Raw genomic sequence first — 6,260 nt, 5'->3', positions numbered from 1 at the left:
CTTAGGCCAGTGCCTGATTCTAACTTGGCCTCTTAGAGGCTCCGTTACTGGTGTCCCTTCCTCTCTGGATCCCAAAGTCCTTGTTCATCCACAGTCGCTCAGCTGGCCTCTGTTCTGCCAGGATGTCCCCTTCGGTGCCATCTCCGATCCCTAAGTTCAGTGGTCACTTCTGACAGTGTTCTGCCCCGAGCCCCCGAGCCCTCCCAACGCCTGGCTCCAAACACACAAACTCTGACTCCCCAGGGCTCCTGGCACCTGGGACAGCTTCTCCATGTTATCTTTTGTCCAACAGTTCCTCTGAGTTCCAAGGACATTCCTGAGGGTTCTGTCCACCCATGGTCTCTACTCCGAGGGCACTGAATAGTCAGGGAAAAGGGCCCGAGACCCTACCCATCCACACCAATATTTCTCAGCTGCTTCCTGGAGCTGCGACAGGAGGAAGACACCAACAACCACATACTGGGCACCTGCAACGTGCCAGGCACTGTCCGCCGTCTCTATAAACCCTCCGATGATCCTGGCGGGTACGTATTGTTAAACCCGCTGGCACAGTGTCTGTCCCTTCGACAGTCATTTGTTGAATGAGAGAATAGCAGGTGTTGATTTTACAGAGGAAGAAATCGAGGCTCAGGAAGGGGAAGTGAGTTGCCCAAGGATTTAGCCCAGGATTGTGACTCTACTCTTTTGATTGAATGGACTCCACTGCCTCTGAGCAGCCCCTGTGTATTAATCACGTTGTTTCTTTTCTATGATGCTTGGACATCTTGGAGTCCTTGCTGAACTAGGAAGAGACAGCCCCTCCCAGGACTAGCTAATTCTTAGATACAGCGAAAAAGACTCCCTTGGGAGTAAGCCTTTCACATGCAAACCAATCAATCCTAAACTACCTCACCTAACCACCATTTTTTTATCTAACTCTCCAATATTTCCTCTGCCCTAAATCACCCCAGGGCCAGGACCAAACCACTAAGGGTCACCCCTATAGCCCGGAGTCCCTGAAATTATTGACGCTAACCAATTCCAAACTATTGACCCTGCCCTGCCTTGCCTTTCCTGGTAGGAAAACACAATAAAGGCTCTGGGCCACGCTTTCGCTCATTTCTTCTGCGTCCTGAGTGTCCCTGGTGCTTCCCCGTGTGTCCCTGCATGGTATGGTGTGTCCTCTCCTCTTGGGAACTGTGAGTAACAAACCCTCTTTTAAATGGCATGTTTCCTGATCTGTCGGCCTCATCATACCTGAATAAGACCAAACTTCCCGTGCCGTTTAGAACATCTTGGGACATAGGTTGTGGGTTTGGGGGCGCGGCAGGAGGTCCCACACAAAGGAGTCAAAAGACAGCAAAAGGAGTTTCACAGAGGAGGTGGCAGAGGCATTGAAACAGCTGCCCTAGGAGCAAAGAAAATGGACCATCCATGGAACCCAAAGCAGATCCCCAGAAGAAGGATGTGGGATTGGCTATTTTTACCAAGCAGCCACACAGGAAAATGAAAGTAGCCATGAGATGATTTTGGAGTGGAACAGTGGCTGTGGTAATGAGAGGTAGAGAGAGTGGAGACAGCCTGACAGAAGCATGAAAATGTGGGGGCCGGAGAGTGGCTGAGTCACTGGACGAACAGGTCCTCCAAGTTCACATGCAGAGCCCCCTGTGCTCCCAGGACACGCCCCGCCCACCTTCCCAGTTCATGTGTCCTGGCTGGAAAGAGCCAATAGCACCAAACCCCACTGTCCAGAAGGCAGGTTAGAGACCTCCGGGCTTTCTGTTGAGGAGGCAACAGGGAGCCCGGGAGTCTCCTCTCACAGCCCCTCTCTGTGCCCTGCTCCCCTCACCACCCCCAGGAAAGGCAGCCCCCAGAATGGGATTCCTCACCGGTGAGACCTTCTCTCCATCGTTGCCTCAGACCTGGAGAAGGGGCAAGGGCTGGGCCTGCCTGGTTTTAAGGGCCTCCCTGGCCGCCTCCCACACCCCTGCCTGCCAGCTACTCACGTAGGAAGCCCCACCTCTCCCCTCAAGACCCCTGGGGATTTTTTCCTGTGTTCAGGAAACACATCATAGAGACCTGGGTGGCTTTCAAGAAGGATATTGAGTCTGATCTGACATGGGCCACCCACACGCCAGGATTCTTCTCCCCCAGGGACCAGCGACCTGGAATCCCCGTCCTGCTCACTGCCCTGGGCTCTCTCCCAGCCTCCAGCCCCGGCCCCTGCTCAAATTTCATTCTGCCTCACTAGGCTTCATCCCAGGCGCAGCCAGGACGGGCAGGTGGCACCTCCTGCAGGCCCTGCCCCTGTGCTCTTCCTGTTGCTCCCGATGTGCCAACTCCAGTTCTCTCCATCCCATTCCCAGGCTGGGACAGCTCGAGAGCCTGCGGAAGTCTCCCTTTGGAGTCGCTATAAAAGGTTGTTCCCAAGCCCAGCTGGCACTTCATTTTTGCACTGACTTCCTACCGAATTCCTGCATTCTTTCCATCTGGGAAAAGGAAACCATGGGGCTTGCAGTTAGAGAGATGCAGGCTGGAGGTCCCCCACTCAGGAGCTGTGTGACGCAGGGCAAGTCAACACACTTCTCTGTTTGTTCCTGTGACATGAGACTAATGAATCCAGGCCATCCCAGAGGCTCGTAGTGAGGTGTGCCACTCACAGACTCTAGATCAGCTTCAAGTACTGGGTTCAAATCCTGCCATTCCCACTAAGAGCTATGTCACCCAGGGCTGATTGTAGTTCGCCTGCCTCAGAGAGTTGTTAGGATTAAACGATTTAATACCGTATAACAGAACAGTGGCAAAATAATGCTAACAAATAAAAAGGTTACCTCCTAGGCCATTCTCACAAGGACACAGGTAGCTGTTATTATTCTCCATTCTCTACTTCCGTTAATCCCCACGTCCCCACCGACCCGCCTCCCCCACAACACACACACACACGTCTGAGAAGACATGGGCGCACCCCCTCTCCTCTCTTCCCTCTCAACTTTTTCCTCTCCCTCTCTCCTTCCTGGCAGCATCAGAGAAAGCCCCTCCTCCACACCTCTCTGGAATCCTTCTCTTCCTACGACCTAATCACTAGGCATTCCACAGAACCCTGTAGATTCAATTTAACACAAAAAGTACTGACTGAGTGTCTGCTACATGCCAGGCACTGCTGGGGACCCACCGTGGAAAGACAGACCTGGCCCATGCGCTTCTCTCTGGTCGGGGAAAATTGATAGTAAAGGCATCAAGTCGATAAATGCACAACATTTGAAAACACCTGCTTTTAGGGGAGACAGATGATTATCAAATCATCCAGGGGCAATCATTGTTATGGGGAAAACTCCTGTGTTCTGTATTTTTATCTCTTTCTCTACCAGTCCCTTCCTCTGCTGGCGGGCACACACGAGCCTTGCCATCCGAAACCAACAAAAGGAGCCAAAGAAAAAGGAAAACATCCCTTGCCTCTGCCGACCTCTCTCCAGCTTTCTTTTTCCTCGAAAAGCCAAATTTTAGGACAGAGAAGCCTGCCCTTGCTCATCGCCCGCTCCCTTCTAACTCTTTGCTGCCTGGCTTCTGCTGCATCCCTGAGCCAGCTCTCCAGGGTCCCCCAAAGCCTGGTGTTGCCCAAGCCTCGGTTTCACCCCCTCGATCTTTCGGTCACTCCATCCCGCCAACCACGTTCTCCTGGAAACTCTCTCTCTTCCGGGCCTTCAAAAGGTCTCACTGTCATCGACCCTCTTGCTACTCAAACTCCCACCTCTGTCTCCCCCAAATGCAGGTGTTTTCAAGGGACCTGCCCTCAGGAGTCTGCTTCCCATTTCTCCCCCTCTCCTGAGGTGTGCTTATCCACATTCAGGGATTCGGGTCTTATTTCCATGCGGATTCCAGGAGCTCTCCTGCCACCTAGCAGTGTCTGTAGCTCTGACTCAACAATTACCCACTGGGCACCATACATAGCTATTGCCATATTGTTGATTGTATTCCCTACACTGTACTTGACATCCCTGTGGCTGTTTATCACTACCAATTTGTACTTATTAACCCCTTGACCTTTTTCACCCAGCCCCCAATCCCCTTAAGTATGTTTTGAACAACTTAATGTATGAAACTACTTATTCGATTTCAATTTTTGTGACATCTAAATACAAATCGATATTTAGCATCCGAATTGCTATTTGCTACAAAGGTGGCGTGCTCTAGATGTCAAAGACATACGAAAGAAATGAAATGTAAAATAGCTTATTAATGATTTTTAATTGGATACATGTCGAAATGGAATTTTCGATATGCTGATTTAAGTAAACAATATTATTAAAATTTTAAAAAATTTGCTCCTGGTAAGTAGAAATAAAATCGACTTTTATATTTAAAAAAAAAAAAAAACAGTAACACCGAGTGAACAAACGACTGAATATATGAATGAAGAGAAAGCACAATGTCAAGTCAAGGAGTCTGAGCTTCAAGTTAGACAGAACTGGATTTAAACCCAGATGTCATCTCTGACTACCTGTGTCACTGGCCTTTCAGCTCTCAGTTTTATCATCTATAAATCAGGACAATAATAGAATCTGCTTCATTTCATAACTTTGATAATTCAGTGAGATAAGGCAGGCAGAGGGCCTCGGCACAGTGCCTGGCATCTATCAGGTGCTCAGTGAATCCTAAGGATCATGCATATTATTGCTGTTATGTCCACATAGCAGGTGCTCAATTAGGTTTGCTGAGTGAATGCATGACCCTTCCGGCTCTAGCTTCGTACTCATCTCACTGCCTCAGCCCATGCTTCAAATATAATTTGAATGATTATCAAATTTAAATATCAGGTAGGTATTTGAATTTTAATTATCATATTATAATTAATAATATATTAATTACATATTCAAGTAAATATTATAATTAAAATTCACATACCTGCCTGATCATCTAGCTCAGTGTCCTACCCCAGAACTAAGTTCACTGTCTTCCCTACAACCAGCCACTCCCAGCTCTCTGCTCTCTGGTGATGGATCCAGTCACTCACACATCATCAATTAAAACACCCCAACCACTCCCACCCCTAATAAAATGGGAAGATTCTTGAGGGCAGGATTCTTCTCCGATTCACTTCTGACCCCAACATCTAGAATAACCCATGGCAGATCTTCAAGAAATATCTGTGGAATGAACAAAATATCCCATAAGCGTGTCATTCTCTGGTACTTGCTGTGTCTACCCTGTGTAGGCTCATTCCAGGGCCGAAGCCCCATTGCGGGCAGCCATAGACACTTGGACGCTCTCTAGCCCAGAGACCCAAGCTGCTGAAACACCCCGGACGTCATCAAATGGTTTGATGCTTCCCCTGTCCCACCCCCATCCAGGAAGCTGGAACATAGAACAGGATTGCCTGGGGCTCATTGGCAGAAAGTCTACATTGAGTTTTCCTCCTCCAGGAAGTTTTCCCTGATTCCTCATTCCACAAGAAGCTTGCTTGTCTCTGGAATGTAACAGAACTGATCACACGTACTGTCTATTCTGGCATTTTCTGTGGCCACACAGCTGGTAAAAAAAATGGACCCAGAATCTTAAGCCTGATCTATCTGTCACCCAATTTCACTATAGAAAGCTGTTCAGACCCAAGACAAAACAGCTGGGATTTTCACAGGACATCTGACCAAAGTGATTTCTTTATAAACAAAATGAAGAAGTCAAAGCCGAGTTACAGTCATTGATCGTAATTCCCAATAATTAATTGCTTGATGAGCAGAACTGGATCTTTGGTATAAACTCCCGGCCCAGGGCTACATGCAGCCCTAGGAAATGCTTTGCTTCCCCTGCACATGTGTCTTAAAAAAAATGGAATCAGTTGCTAATGTATAAACATTAGGAGATCTCAGGCAGAAATCCAAATTTCTGCTTTTTTTTAAAAGATGTGGCAATCCTGGCTCTGCATTCCTACATGGCAGCAACTGGCCAGAGCTGAGAAGCAGCTGCACTCATAGACTGGATATGTGTTTAGCTTTGCCCTAGTCTTCACCATTCTTTCTTGTCTTATGCCCAATCTGCCTCACCGTTGCTCTCTGCCTGAAGGGCTCCTAGCAGCCTGCCATAGAAGTCAATCTTGAGTCCTATCCTTTCCACATATTCATCAGTAATGGGACACTGAGTGCCTGAGAGCAGAGATCATCTCTTATGCAAACCCATGTTTCAAGGGCCGAGCTCAGAGTCTAGTACAGAGTAGGTGCTCAGTAAATACTGCGTTAGCATGTTAGGAGCACCCATCCCAGGGTGGAGGTCACTGAGGGCTTTCTGGA

The sequence above is a fragment of the Pteropus vampyrus genome, unplaced genomic scaffold, assembly GCF_000151845.1.
Source record: "Pteropus vampyrus isolate Shadow unplaced genomic scaffold, Pvam_2.0 Scaffold36, whole genome shotgun sequence".
Lineage (NCBI taxonomy): Eukaryota > Metazoa > Chordata > Mammalia > Chiroptera > Pteropodidae > Pteropus > Pteropus vampyrus.
This window is presented reverse-complemented; position numbering follows the sequence as displayed.